The 13,761-nt window shown below is 33.9% G+C and overlaps 1 protein-coding gene across 5 annotated transcripts in view; it reads left to right on the forward strand.

Annotated features, from left to right (window-relative positions):
• LOC116337855 (polypyrimidine tract-binding protein 1) overlaps positions 1-13,761 on the forward strand; it is a 198,072-nt gene that overhangs the window by 63,052 nt on the left and 121,259 nt on the right. The gene's annotated exons all lie outside the window — the stretch shown is intronic.

The raw sequence follows: 13,761 nt of genomic DNA on the forward strand, positions 1-13,761 counted from the left end.
CAGTTGATGTATTCACAATAATTGTGCACAGAATTTGCTGATCTGAAATTAATCGGTTTGTTTGTCCATGTACCGGACGGTTTTGCATCAATTCTTCAATTCAGTACAAATGCTCATTTTGGGGGTGGTGAAGTTTTCAAAATTAACACACGCTGTGTATACATGTGTTTTGCATTTGTATTAATACTGTGTAAAGCATCGTCAGCAGCACCAATTTTTGTTCGAAAAATGAAACCAAAACAAACGATTGCCCACGAATGTCTCACGGTTCTGTTGTCTATTTCCACTTTCCAATCACCATTCCATATCGATGGTAATGATAACAGGACAAAAACACAAGAATGCATCAACTAAATTATTGCAATGTGGCCCGATGTGGAATAGCCGAATGCAATCCATTTATATACGGATGTACATACATACATGTATATGGCATCCGTGTGCATACATGCATTCGCTTTAAAAACGCTTACTATATCTGAATTCTGTTGAATGGTTTTGTTTTAATTATGCAATTATAAACGCAATAAATATTAATTATTGCAATTAATTTACAATTATTATTGTTGTTAAATATTTGATATTGTAATAAAACAATATTGAGTATGTTTTCTCCCTATGTTAATTATTTTGATTGTTCGATATTATTATCGTCATTTCAATCAACGTCATCGTCGCAGAATCGATGCGTCCATTCTTTCTCGTTCTTTCACACTATCCCCATCCACCCTGGATGCTCGTCGTCATCATCGTCATCATCATCATCATGTAAACAATGCTCGTTCGTCGCTTCGATTATCACACAATCTCACTGCGGTGAGTAAAGGCCGAAGCTACTTTTGTTATATCATGACACGTTGCATTGAATTCAAATCATAGCATATAAAAATTTATGTTATGTTGCACTTCATCAATTCTATATACAAATCAGCCCTTTTGATAAAAACCAAAAAATACATTTCACTATAGCTCGACCAAGGAAAAAATTTGAGGAGGTGGGTAAAGCAAAAAAGCTTATTCTATCTATAATTCGAGCCGCTCGACAGTGAATGCGGTGATCAGTGTAAGAAAAAAAAACATAATCAAAGCTATATCAGGAAATATTTTGAGTCAGAGTCAGTGTTAGAAACATTAAGTCTAATTAATTCTCATCATTGTGTCACATTTTCATACGATAAATTTCCAATTTATATTTTGAATAAGATTGTCGACAGATTTCGCAAATTTCTTTTTGGAAAATGTCGTCAGTCGAAATGAAAATGAAATGATGAGTTGATCGAATTGATGAAACGTCGTACGAACCATTTGCCAACATAATGTTTGACCATTTTGCAAATGAAATTATTGACGATTCGAAATCAAAATGGAAATCTTCAAAGTTATATTGCAAATGTTGTTTGTCGGTACGAAGACTTTTCCTGAATTTGATCGATAATCACATTTGTGGCATATTCTGAGATGCAATATTGACATGTCATATTTATATGCACACATACACTGTATGATGACAAACAAAAATGATTCCAATAATTCCTTTAGCTTTATGAATTTAATGCAATACCCTCGTATGGATTCGGGCTAGATATTCAATCGTCCGATTCCAAGAATTTTGTAAACCACTCAAACTGTCACTGAAATTCAATTGCAGTGAATAGTGAATATTGAATGGCCTCTCTCTCTCACTCTCGCCCTCGCTTCGTTTCTCATAACAGTAAGCAATTGTACAAATCTCGCTCAAATTAAGCTGAAACAACTACCAGATGCTATTCTATTTATTTGGAATTTAATTTTCACCTTACATTCTTCCATTGGCTTGTGCTTCAAATATGTCTCGATTTTACAGTGGTTGAATGAAATGATGCGTGCATATGTGCTTTCATGGAACGCTGTGTGGCATCAAATTATTCACACGTATAGAAGTATGGAAGCTTACAATCTATGTCGTTCTTTATGCATAGTAAATAAATTCTTTTTTTTAAACAGATTGAATTAAAACGTTTCAAAATATTTGTTGATTCATATGAAGTCGCATAATTAAAACGTACGCACAACAAACGAACCAAAAAAATTTCATGGTTACTCATTTGCAGAAAATTTGATCAGATTTGATTGTTTGGTAAATGAATTTTACCTTGGTTGTTTCTATCTCTATAACATACCAGGCGCCATGACGGTATTTTGAATTCGATATTTAGATATTGGTGTATTTAAATAACAAACCAATAAAGTCCATTCCAAATGGGTTTATTGTCTTGGGAATACTGTAAATTATATGCAGTGCTATTGACTATTCAACCGAATCACTCATCCCTCTTATGAAATTTTTGAAATATTCGAAATAATCAAGTGTTTACAATGTCGAAGTCTCTGTGTATGTGCGTATATGCGTATGTGCAATTGATTTTCAAACAATACAACTACACGTACATTATATTCAATCGGACAAAAAATATGACAACTATTCTGTAATGCAATCAATGAAAACAATTCACTAAATTTCAATCGATTTTCATTGAAAATTGATCATTGTTGTGCCGTTGTCATGCCAACAAATTGCAGATATTCCAAACAAAAAGATGAATCTAATACAAAAGATGTGTTCAATTTAAATTTGAAATGAATGAATGCCAAAATGTTGTTCGCAACTATCTATTCGATTTTTATGTTTGTGTCTTTTAACCTTAGACGGTGCCTTAGAAATGAATACGATGAATTGCGTCAAATATGTTATGTACAATCACAAAAAAAATTATATAATTGAAAACAATCTTGCAAATTCATTGACACCGAAATGCGTAAAGAGACGAATGTTGAAACCACACGAAGCAATGGGCGCAAATGGGCGCATTGAAATGAAACGAATTTAAATTCAATGTAATCAAATGGTTTCGATTTTGAATGTACATGACTGTGAGCATTCGAAAAGTCGTTTCGTTTTCTTAATTTTCATTCATCATTCATCTATTACGTTCAGCTGTCGTTTGTTGTCAAAATTTAATACCTTTGCGCAAACAAATAAATGGAAATTCATCGAAATATTCACCCCTCGTGAAAATCATATCAATCAATTGTAGTAAACATCGCATGAATGCTATTTAAGCTGTGAAATTTCTTAATTGTACCACTGTGTGAACAAAAATGTTCGTTTTATTTCACTTGCGACCACATATCAAAATCTACCATTTGCCGTTGACGTTGAGTCTAAGTTAACTTGACTTGATGTTATGTAGTTGGTGACGTTGGTGATTCATTTGTTATCGTCATCGTCAGCTAAAAACATGTGACGATATAAAATCGCTGAATCGAAATGAAAATATTCAGCCAATTCTAATTTCATATTCCAATTTCGAAAAAAAGAAAGAAAAAAAAAGAACATGTATTCTCGACAATTCAATTATCCATATGAAAAAACAGTGTGAACGTCGTTGAGAGAAGTTAGCGAATGGCCCCGAAAATAAAATGCGAATGAAAACGAAAAATACTTTGGTGCTATTTTGTGGCGATGTAAAACAAAAGGTCATCACAGCCCAGACATAACCGAAAATGTATACAGGATATTAAAGCACTCGGGTCGGTGTATGTGATTACTGTTTATTTATGTTATTTCTGTGTCGATTTCGAAATGGTCGATGGTGTATCAGTGATAAAGTTCTGTATGTGGTGAATGAGAAAGCAGGCGGTCGAATAAGCAAACGAAGCGAGAGAAACTATAGGTGGCGTGAATAGTGCAAAAGGCATTTGTAATAGAGAAAATGCCACAATGATATCATACGCAAAGGAAGAGTTGTGAGAGAAGATTAGATTCGAATATTTCATGATATTTCTATGGTAACGCGTTGTGCGTTCTATCAACATTTTCACAGATGGGAATTGTTCAAGTGGTGGACAGTTTCAGAGGCAACGTCAATACATTGCCGATGGGAGTGATTGGGCCAACTGTGGCAAGCATTCAATAAAATGCCTATTGAATTATTAAATGGTAATGAACGCTTTGTTGTATTCAATATATGTAAGATCATTCCGGGTGGTATACTCATACACACACACACACATGCATACACCGCATTTACTGCTTAAGCATACGACTTCAATATTAATATTTATGTGCATTTTTGCCAATGCTTGCGACTTATCACAATATCTTCATAATAATACATACACGCGGTACAAGTGCATGGCATACAACATTTAGAATTGTGATATGCCAGAGGTATGAGAATATCTACACGGCATACAAAACCAAACAGACACACCAACAGCATCATAGTTCATATAGTTTTGCAATCGAAATGAGAACCTATGAGTTGTTTGTGTATCATATTATGTGGGCTCTAGTGTTTACCGCCGGAGATGAAATTGTGTGATTTTTTCTGTCTCTTTTTCTCGATCAGTGTATTTTTTTTCTCTCGCCAAAACTTATTATCATTTTTTGTTCACCAGTTGTTTTTGAAACGTTTCATACTGGTTTTGCATTTTCGTATGTAACAAAATCGTGTCGCTGACCATTTTGAACAACAAAAGAAAGCACTTTCTGCCATCAAATAACTGTTGAGAGACAAAATATGTTTGTTTCATCTTAATGCAACAAAAAGATGTGCCCTCTCTTCTTCTCTTCATTCGCCCAGAAGTTTAATGACTGTATTTCGAATGGGAAATAAATACTTTTTTAATGGAACACAAAAAAAAAAAAACAAAGAACTGTGAATCAATCGTCTCCAATTGATGTCAAATATGTGTATATACTTTATATAAATTTCTATGTATATCTTATTGCAAATTGGCGGAGAGGGGAATCGTGACGATTTTCCACAAAGATACACAAAGCCAATTTGATCTCATCCGATGGAATAGTACAGTGTACAAAGGTGACATTCCCAAGGGCATCATTTGTTATTTGTTTTATCTATTTGTTTATAAACTCTGTGTGTCACTTTGTCTTTTCTGGCTCTCGCATTCATTTGTGGTTTCACGGTATATTTCAATAAAAGGTTGACCACTGGCATTATTGTCACCGCGTAAACCGTTTCTATATGTGTTCACGTATATATGTGTCTGCGTCTCTGTGTATTTTGAGATGGTATTTGTGCTGATATAGATACCTGTTATGTAAGCGTTATAGCAATAGATTAATGTTCAAAGCCTCAACATTTGTATTCCACTTTTGCACTAGTAACTAGCAATAGTTTTTAATTTATCTGTGATGAATTGCATTAGATTATTGATTTATGTGTCGAGGGCTGATTTCTTTGCTTCTCTGTTGTTGTTGTTGTTGTTGTTGTTGTTGTTGTTGTAAAAAAGACTGTATCGGTAATGGATCGTCCTTTTTTATGCTTTGAAAATACTTTAATTAGAAAGAGAAAATTCAATCTAGCTGAAATTACCCCCATCGAATGTATCAATTATAAACCGACTACATGAGACGTACACAAAACCAATGCTTATTCATTTTTAAATCAATATCCTATTTATGTTTTGCCATTTAGATATCAAACTCATTTTACAAATTCAAGTAAACACAAAATCAATTTCAAATCAATTCACAATTGTACACAAATATGAACAAAAATAAAACTACATTTAATTGTCTCTAATGAGCATGCGATTCGATTCGAATTTACCATTCAATGAAGAAAGCCCAAACGAAGAAAAAAAAAAGCTAGAAAAAAATCATTTTTTCAGTTGTGCCATGTATATCATTGAAATGCAAACGAAAAAAAGCCATCATCGTCATTTGGTTATTCTTATCGCACAGATTACAGTTGTCAACGTTTCCTGTCCGTGGGGATGAAATTACATTGTTTCAGCCAGATGGTTTTGCCAAAATATATAAATATATCAACATTTTTCCAAGAATTTTCTAATTAAAATGAATAAATGCTACAAAATATTGTAGCTGTATAGGATATCAAATTGATTTTTCAAAAGAAATAAAAAGAAAAATTACCGCTATGTTTTCAATTGAATTGTATGAACGAAAAAAAGGGGAACAAAATCATTGGAAATAGTTCAAATTACAAATTAAAAGAACTTATCTACCCCTTATTCAGGATGATTGCTAAGCTGGTGCTGCTAGACTTAATATTCAAACCAAATTGGACGGTGTAATTTGAGTTCCAACTCATTTTATTCTCATTATTTTGATGATTTTTTTTACAGCACGTTTGTGTTTTCCACTTTAACTCCCAATTGAAGTCTACCCATACATTTTCGATCAATTCAATCATTTTTTTTTTCATTCACAATGAATTGCAAAATTACCGTACAACGTTACTGGGTATCCAGTTCAAAACACAGACTTTTTTTTCGTCTCATTTGATTTGAAAATGCGTATTTTCAACAGTAATACACAAACATAAACACAATAGAGCGCATAATTTTGTTTGTTTGTAATAGATGAGATCAATTTGGTTCTTTTTTTTCAACTTCATTTGAATCAAGGGTTGATTTTGGTTATGGATTTTGTGTACACAACAAATGAGTTTATAATTGAGATCCAATAGAGGACACGGCAATTACTTTCGCTGTTGTTTCGCTAAACGGCAAATTAAATGAATTTTTCACGACACAACCTTCAACAATTCATTATCCTTTTCCGTTTGGAACAAAATCGAATGGACTGGATAGAACAATGAGACTAAACCGACAAGACCGAGTAGAGAAATAAAGGGGTGAGAGTGTAAGAAAAAAAATTGTGAAAAAAGCAATTTGTGTAATTAAAGAAATTGTGTTGAGAAAAAAGCAAGGAATAATTAAAAGTGATTAAGATTTAAAAACCACAATCATCGTCGACTGTTATTCTGACAATAGGCTGCAGGTGCTGCTTGCTTTACGATGAGGAAAAAAAATCTCACGCATTTTCAATGTTTTTTCTTCTTCAATTTACCATCACATTAAATATTTGCGCGTTTGAGCACGCCAATTTCTCGTTATTTTTTTCTTCTGTTGGTCTAGCACATTCTCTTTGGACATTTCCGTAAGATTTTAATGGGAAAAAATGCGAATGAATCGGATAAAATTCGAAACCTTTCTAGATTTTTCAGAATTATCATCAACTTATTATTGAAGAAGCAAAAGAAAATCATTTGGTGTAATCTGCGACGCTGTATGAATAAACACTGAACAATTATAAGCCAATTATTTATTACCTAAAAATATTGAAGAGCCACTCATGAATGTTGAACCAATTCGAAGTGAATTATCCCAACTCGTTCATCAAACACCAGAACCATACTCGTTCCAAATGATTTAATCATTTTTACAGCGAATTTTCTCAAATCGTTAGCTATTTCATATTTGTCCCGCTAAAATGGTCCGATACTTATTAGGTTGACTAATCAAAAATAATCGCGTTCTTTTTCTTCGCTTAATTTCGAGATGTGATTCGATTATTTTGAATCACTTATGCTATACACGTAGCAAATGGACTCGCATCATCACTCTCGTCGCAATTGGTGTGGTTAGCTCTGAGGTTCGCCATTTAAAAACACGGAGAAATAACAATGCAAAAAAAAATTGAGGAAAATCAGTGTGTAATGAATGAAATGTCGAGAATAAAACATTTGTAATGCATCGTTGGCGATTAAATGACGTTTCGAAAGTATTGTGCATGTATACAACTAATCCTTGATCGAATGACCAAATTAAAGACGCAATTTTGCTTCTTATTCACCAGCATCGTTCAGATTGTTGCAATTAACACTATTAGCGTTGAGGTTATGATTAAATAAAAGCCATTCATTGTAGCTTTTGGCATTGTAGCTGTTGATCCTTAGAATAGGATAAACGCATTCACTTGGCATCGGTGAGAGTAATTAAATCGGCTACGTTATACCTACCTTACGGTTTCATTTTGTACGGGTCGTTTTTTATTTCTCTCTCCCTCTCTCTCTCTCTCTCTGCAGTTATAATACCATTACGCATTTGACCTTTACATCACAGGTTGCAACCGTAGGCCGTTCCAGTGATTAAATATGTATAAAGTATGAGTAGTAAAGTGCCAATGCACCCAAAGTGTTCTTGTCGTAATCTTTTTGTTCCCTTCCATTGAAATTCCTTTGTCATGAAAATGCACGTAATCGTTTGAATCACAATACACACCTAAACGGTGTTATGTCCACGTACACGAATGATGAATAAAATAAAAATGACAACTTGAAGAGGGAAAATGATGTTGGAACAAACTAAAAATCAGCGCCGCATTTTTTCTTCTTTCATTTTGATATTCAGATGTAATTATATTTATTAAATGTTTTTCAAATGACGATGTCGACGGACAAAATGTATGTTGTGTATATTAGGCGAAAATGGTCCAAATGAATGGTATTAAACAATTGACGTTGGTTATTTTGCACGATGCGGTCCTAAAACCGTCTAAAAGAATCACTTGACTTGAAATGATTAAACATTTACAAGTGAATCCATTCATCAATCTCACATAATGCCATATTAAATTAATTTGAATGTCTTAACCATGCAGCGTAGAGTGTAGTGTGAGTCCTGTTTTGTTGGCGTTTCATGTTGTTGCATTGCATTTTCGCAAAGATCGTCCAACATAAGAAATTTATAATTATTTCACCAAATGAATAAGCCAAACGATGCAATATTCAGTATATGAGCCACAGTGTATATCGGTTGGTTCGTTGATATCATTCCCGCCCGATTTCGCATTGTATACATACACAATCGCACATCGAACACAAAACTCCAAACACACATGCAATAAATATATCGAAATCGTGAACAACGTACAGTGCTTTTTTTTTATTTTCATTTATATACGTGTGTGCGTCGTGTGTTTTTTCTTATGTCGTTACTTATGAAACATTCTTCAGCGTACTCTTATTTACGTGTTTAAAATTTAACCTTGACTTCACTTGGCAGCGTGCAAGCGTTTTCGATTTTTTTTTTCTCTTTCTTCATTTTCGTTATCGTCTTCTTTTTATTTCTGGTTCTCTCACTCCCGGTGTTGTATGGTTATTTTTTCTCTCTCACCTCCGTCACATTTCTATTCGAAACGAATACTGGTTTTTGGTTGCCGTCTATGTTAAAGCATATTTGTTGTTGGTTTTTAAATGTATGGTAGTTCAAGAGCCATATGCGATTGTATAACATACACCGACATCACTTTGAAGAAGAAAAAAAGTGTACAGCAACACAAGAAAACACCAGCAACAACGGGCAGCAGCAAGAGCAAGACCAACAGCCACGAATGAAATGAAGACAAAAAAAAAACACGACGAAACAAAACGAAATACGTCTAAAAGCTATTAAAGTTTGACATTGAATTTAAGCACAATTAAAATATTCAAGAAGGAAAAAGAATACAGAAGCAAAAATGAGCAATACGATGTAAATAACGACTCGATTTCTCAATCACTATGAACCACAATAACGTCGACAGCGAAAAATATAAGTAATATCAAAATGATTCTTCTCTTTTTTCTCACTTGCCACGTTTTCTATGCATATAAACAATTTTTTGGTCGGTGCTGCGTTATTTTTGCCCGCTAACATATTTCGCTGGTGTTTTTGTTTGTTGGTGTCGTCGTCACCGCCATAAGAAAATATTATGAGAATAATAAAACAACTAGTTGACAAATTCCATTTCTTGTGGCAAACGACCAAATTGCTAGGATATTTAAAAGAAATGAAAAAATACACTATTAACAAGAAGAATGTAGTTTTCGTAGAATTATTTGAATTAATATATTTATGTATTCCATGTTGTGTGAGAATACAAGCGTTCACAACTCTTAAACGAGGCAAAACCAATGAGCAGCAACTCGAGTACATATAATAAAAAAAATGAAGTAATTTCTCCATAATTCTTCTCTTTTTTGTTCGATTTAAGAACATCTCTAGTCGGTTAGAAAGCGAACAAGCTGAGTGTGTGTGTGAGTACATTTGTTACGACTTTCAAACTTCTTCAGTTTGCAGACAAGTTGAAAATTTACAACTTCGATGGAACATAACATTGCCACACCGATTACTACAAATGCCAACTTGATCAAATTGCAAAGAATATGTGTTATGGTCATGTAATTGACTAATAAGAACGTTCGCTTATTCGTGCATCTCGGACAATGTCAACCATACCGAAAAAACCCAATAAAACGAACCTATACATACGCATACGTATACACTGACTACGTAAATTACTTCTTGTTTGTAAGCGCATAAAAGAGATAGTTTCAAAGAACCCCGAATTATCATCAACACGCAACGAGATCAAGAACAAGAAACCCATAAGACAAAAGTAGTATATAAAAAGTAAAACTGATAATTTTTTCTCTCTCTGCTGTTGCCCGCCGCTGCTTCGCTTCATTCAAACTCAGAGCAAACTCGTCAATTCTCTAGACATTCAAACACACACACACACAAATACAAAACATATGAAAAGAGATACAACACATTCACGCCAACTGACCAAACCAGTTTCGCAGCATGAAACACGAACAGCCAGTGGATGCAACACTACTCCAAAATGAAATTTTGCTTTCATTTAAAATTTAAATCGTTTCATTTCGATTTTTCGTAAATAGCTTGTGTTGTGTGTCAAGTGGTTTTTGTGCGCGTTCTCATTTCCTACATGGATCAGTTGAAAACAATATCAATTATTTTGTAATAATCCATTATTCGTTGAAAAATGAAAAATTGAGATCGAAATAATTCGTACTTTATGCGCACATGGCATACATTAGCTGAACTTTACCTGCTGACGAATCGAATGAGATGCGTTCATGTCAAAATCAAAAAATGAATTGAAACGTGTTCGCTGCTTGATTTTTGGTTAACAATTTCGCTGATGTTGACATAAAACGACGTGAAATTCTTCCGTGAATATCCATGATTCTTGACATTTCTTAGGACTCAGCAAATTATTTGCGTTTGATTTTCTGCATGTGAAGCCAAACCACAAATAATTCAACATTTTATCTGACTTCTTTTCAAAACGAATTTATTCCCAACGGGCTATCTATCCCCATTGCTTCATATCACACTATATGTTTCGAAAACAAAATACAAATGATACGCCAAACATTTTCAAAGCAAAAAAAACTAGAATAAACTGAAGATTTGCTAGGGTTGAAACCGATTTATTAATGAATCACATTAAATTTGACAAATAGTATTTGAATTGATGACGATTCCTCCATTTTTGACAATAGCACTATGAATCGCTATCGTACTTCAGACTCTATCTATTTTAAATGCATTCGACATGAAGCAAATCATTCTCGATGCGATAAATTTTGAATTTTTCCACAAGTCGTAACGATGGTCGCATCAAACTTTTTCAACATCAGTATCCACCTACAAATCACGTGCACGCGAACAACACAAACCAACGCTGATCTGATTCCGCCTGTCAAATATCAATGTACATAAATTAATGTGAAAATATAATCGAAAATGTTTACGAGTTGAGCGAAGCAAGACGAGTGATAGAGTTTCACCATCATCTTGAAGAAGAAGAAAATGATCGGGTTACGGATGAAAAATGCGAAAGGAATGAACCAAGTACCTTTTTGGCTCATTGACTACAGCAATAAATTAGAGATGCTAAACTGAATTTGATTTCATTTATTTATTGGAAACGGTTTATCGAGTTTTATATAGTGATTTTGTGGGGTAAATGAGGTGTTTAAATGTTCATAAGATGTACGATAGAACGAAACACGTGTCATTGATGTGAATTGAGACAGTTTCAAAATGATACTCTTTCAGTATTGGTGAAAGATGTAAAAAAACTGGTCCAGCCAAAGCTTTCGAATTCCAATTAAAGAATAATGGATAGTTGGAACAATTTCATATTCATTTTTTTCTTTCCTGAGATACCTGTTTACCGAAAACTGAAAATGTATTCATTTTCGACAGTTCGACATTGCGTATCAGCCCGTTCTCTGATCGCTTCTGATCTGAAATATTATTTGTTAAATTCATGCTGTGAATTATAGTTTTTTTTGCCGAAACTTTTATCGAAGGAATGCATCGAGTCTTATGTATCTGAATGAAATGTAGCATTAATGAAAACAAATATTATAACCATATGTTGAATATGATGCCTAAAAGATATTTTGATATCTCTATACAATTTGTTGTTATTGTTTGCGATGTGTGCGTGCCCCAAAATATGCATGTTCCATCAAATCTAACAACTATTCAAAGTTTTCATGCTGGATGGAACGAAATTGAAGTGGAATTAGTTTAAAAGGCGGTAGGCAAACCAATCTGTACCTATTATGGTTACAAATCTAATATTTAAAAGCTGTAATGTATAACCACGTTGATGTTGTATGCGTGCATGTGTGTGTCTGTGTGCTTCTAACCCGTATCACATTCAACAGCCAGCATCAATTCTCTGTGCATATCCCAAGAACTGCGTGAGCCGAAATCTCACAGCTTTATAATAGCTGAAAGAGTGTTTGTTTTCAATTTTACGTTCATGTTCATAGATAAACGCGAAATCTACGAAAGGATTTAAACCTGTAAGAGAACGTGTGGGAAAGTAAATACGATGAGATAAAAGCATAATACTGGAACATGCAGAGTTGGAACGAGATGGCTTTTACCAAAAACTGGTGGCAGTAACAACGCCATCGGAGTAAGGGTCGGAAGAGGGAAATTTTACAAGTTTTCTAAAACTCCCATTAGTTTGAATCAAATATATGAATTTAACAGTTGTGTGTGTGTGTGTGTGTGTGGCGAACTAAGCGGGTTCTGACTTCATAGACAGCAACATTCAACATACAAATTCATCGTCATCGTTACTTGTTCTTCTTCTTCTTCGAAAGGTGCACATGTACAAAATTTATTTTAAGCTTGAGTTCAGTTGTGTTCTTGTTTTTTTTTTCATCGTCAAAAATAATACCATTACTGTTTTTCATTTGAATTGGGGAAATGTTTTTGGCATGGCTGGAGAAACTCAACTCAACCGAAAACTGCACGATGAACCATAAATGTTGAATGAATGCATTAGAATCGGTTTGGTTCTTGATGTTCGGTTTAAGTTGAATGGAGTATTTGATGCTTGAAGAAGTCATACATCCTCCAACAATATTCTCTGGCACACGCACTCCTCCTACTTCGATCTCTTTCTCTTTTTCTTCGAATACGTACGTCATTGCACGTTTGGCTTGGCACAAAAACTTTGTTTCACATTGTTGATGATGGGAGGAGGGGAGGAGGAGAAAAAAAACAACAAAATCAAAGTGAAGAAACAGTAAAAGCGAACCAAAGAATAGTAATAAATCATAGATTGTTGAATTAAAAAAAAGTTAATAAAACTTTTCTCGAAAAATGTCTGAACATCAGCAACTATTAGCCATGGGGTATTCTCTAATTGGCATGAAATTATCCGTCAATACGGACAATATAGATGGCAAACAAAAAATGTATTATGTTTTCGAGTTATATCGGGTTGATAAATTGAACATTTTCTCGACTTTCGTCCTCGTCACTTTATGCTGTCATTGAAACGAAAACAAAATAAAACGAAACAAATAGTAAAGTGAATTACCTGCACTCCATCTGGATGCACTCTCAAAATACCAATAAATCATTCAACACTCAAATTCTAATGGTTGCAGAAAATGACATTATCCCAACCTATTAGAGTTGGCTATTCCAAAATTTATTATTATGATAACTTTATTTAATTGAAGTTTGATATTCATTGGTGACACGGCACATGCAATACGCGCTCTGCCGATCGATTTCTCATTGGAATTCAATTAATTAATTTGTCATTGTATTTTATCA

This window comes from Contarinia nasturtii, unplaced genomic scaffold, assembly GCF_009176525.2.
Source record: "Contarinia nasturtii isolate CC-2019 unplaced genomic scaffold, AAFC_CNas_1.1 Cnas_scaffold_285, whole genome shotgun sequence".
Classification (NCBI taxonomy): Eukaryota; Metazoa; Arthropoda; class Insecta; order Diptera; family Cecidomyiidae; genus Contarinia; species Contarinia nasturtii.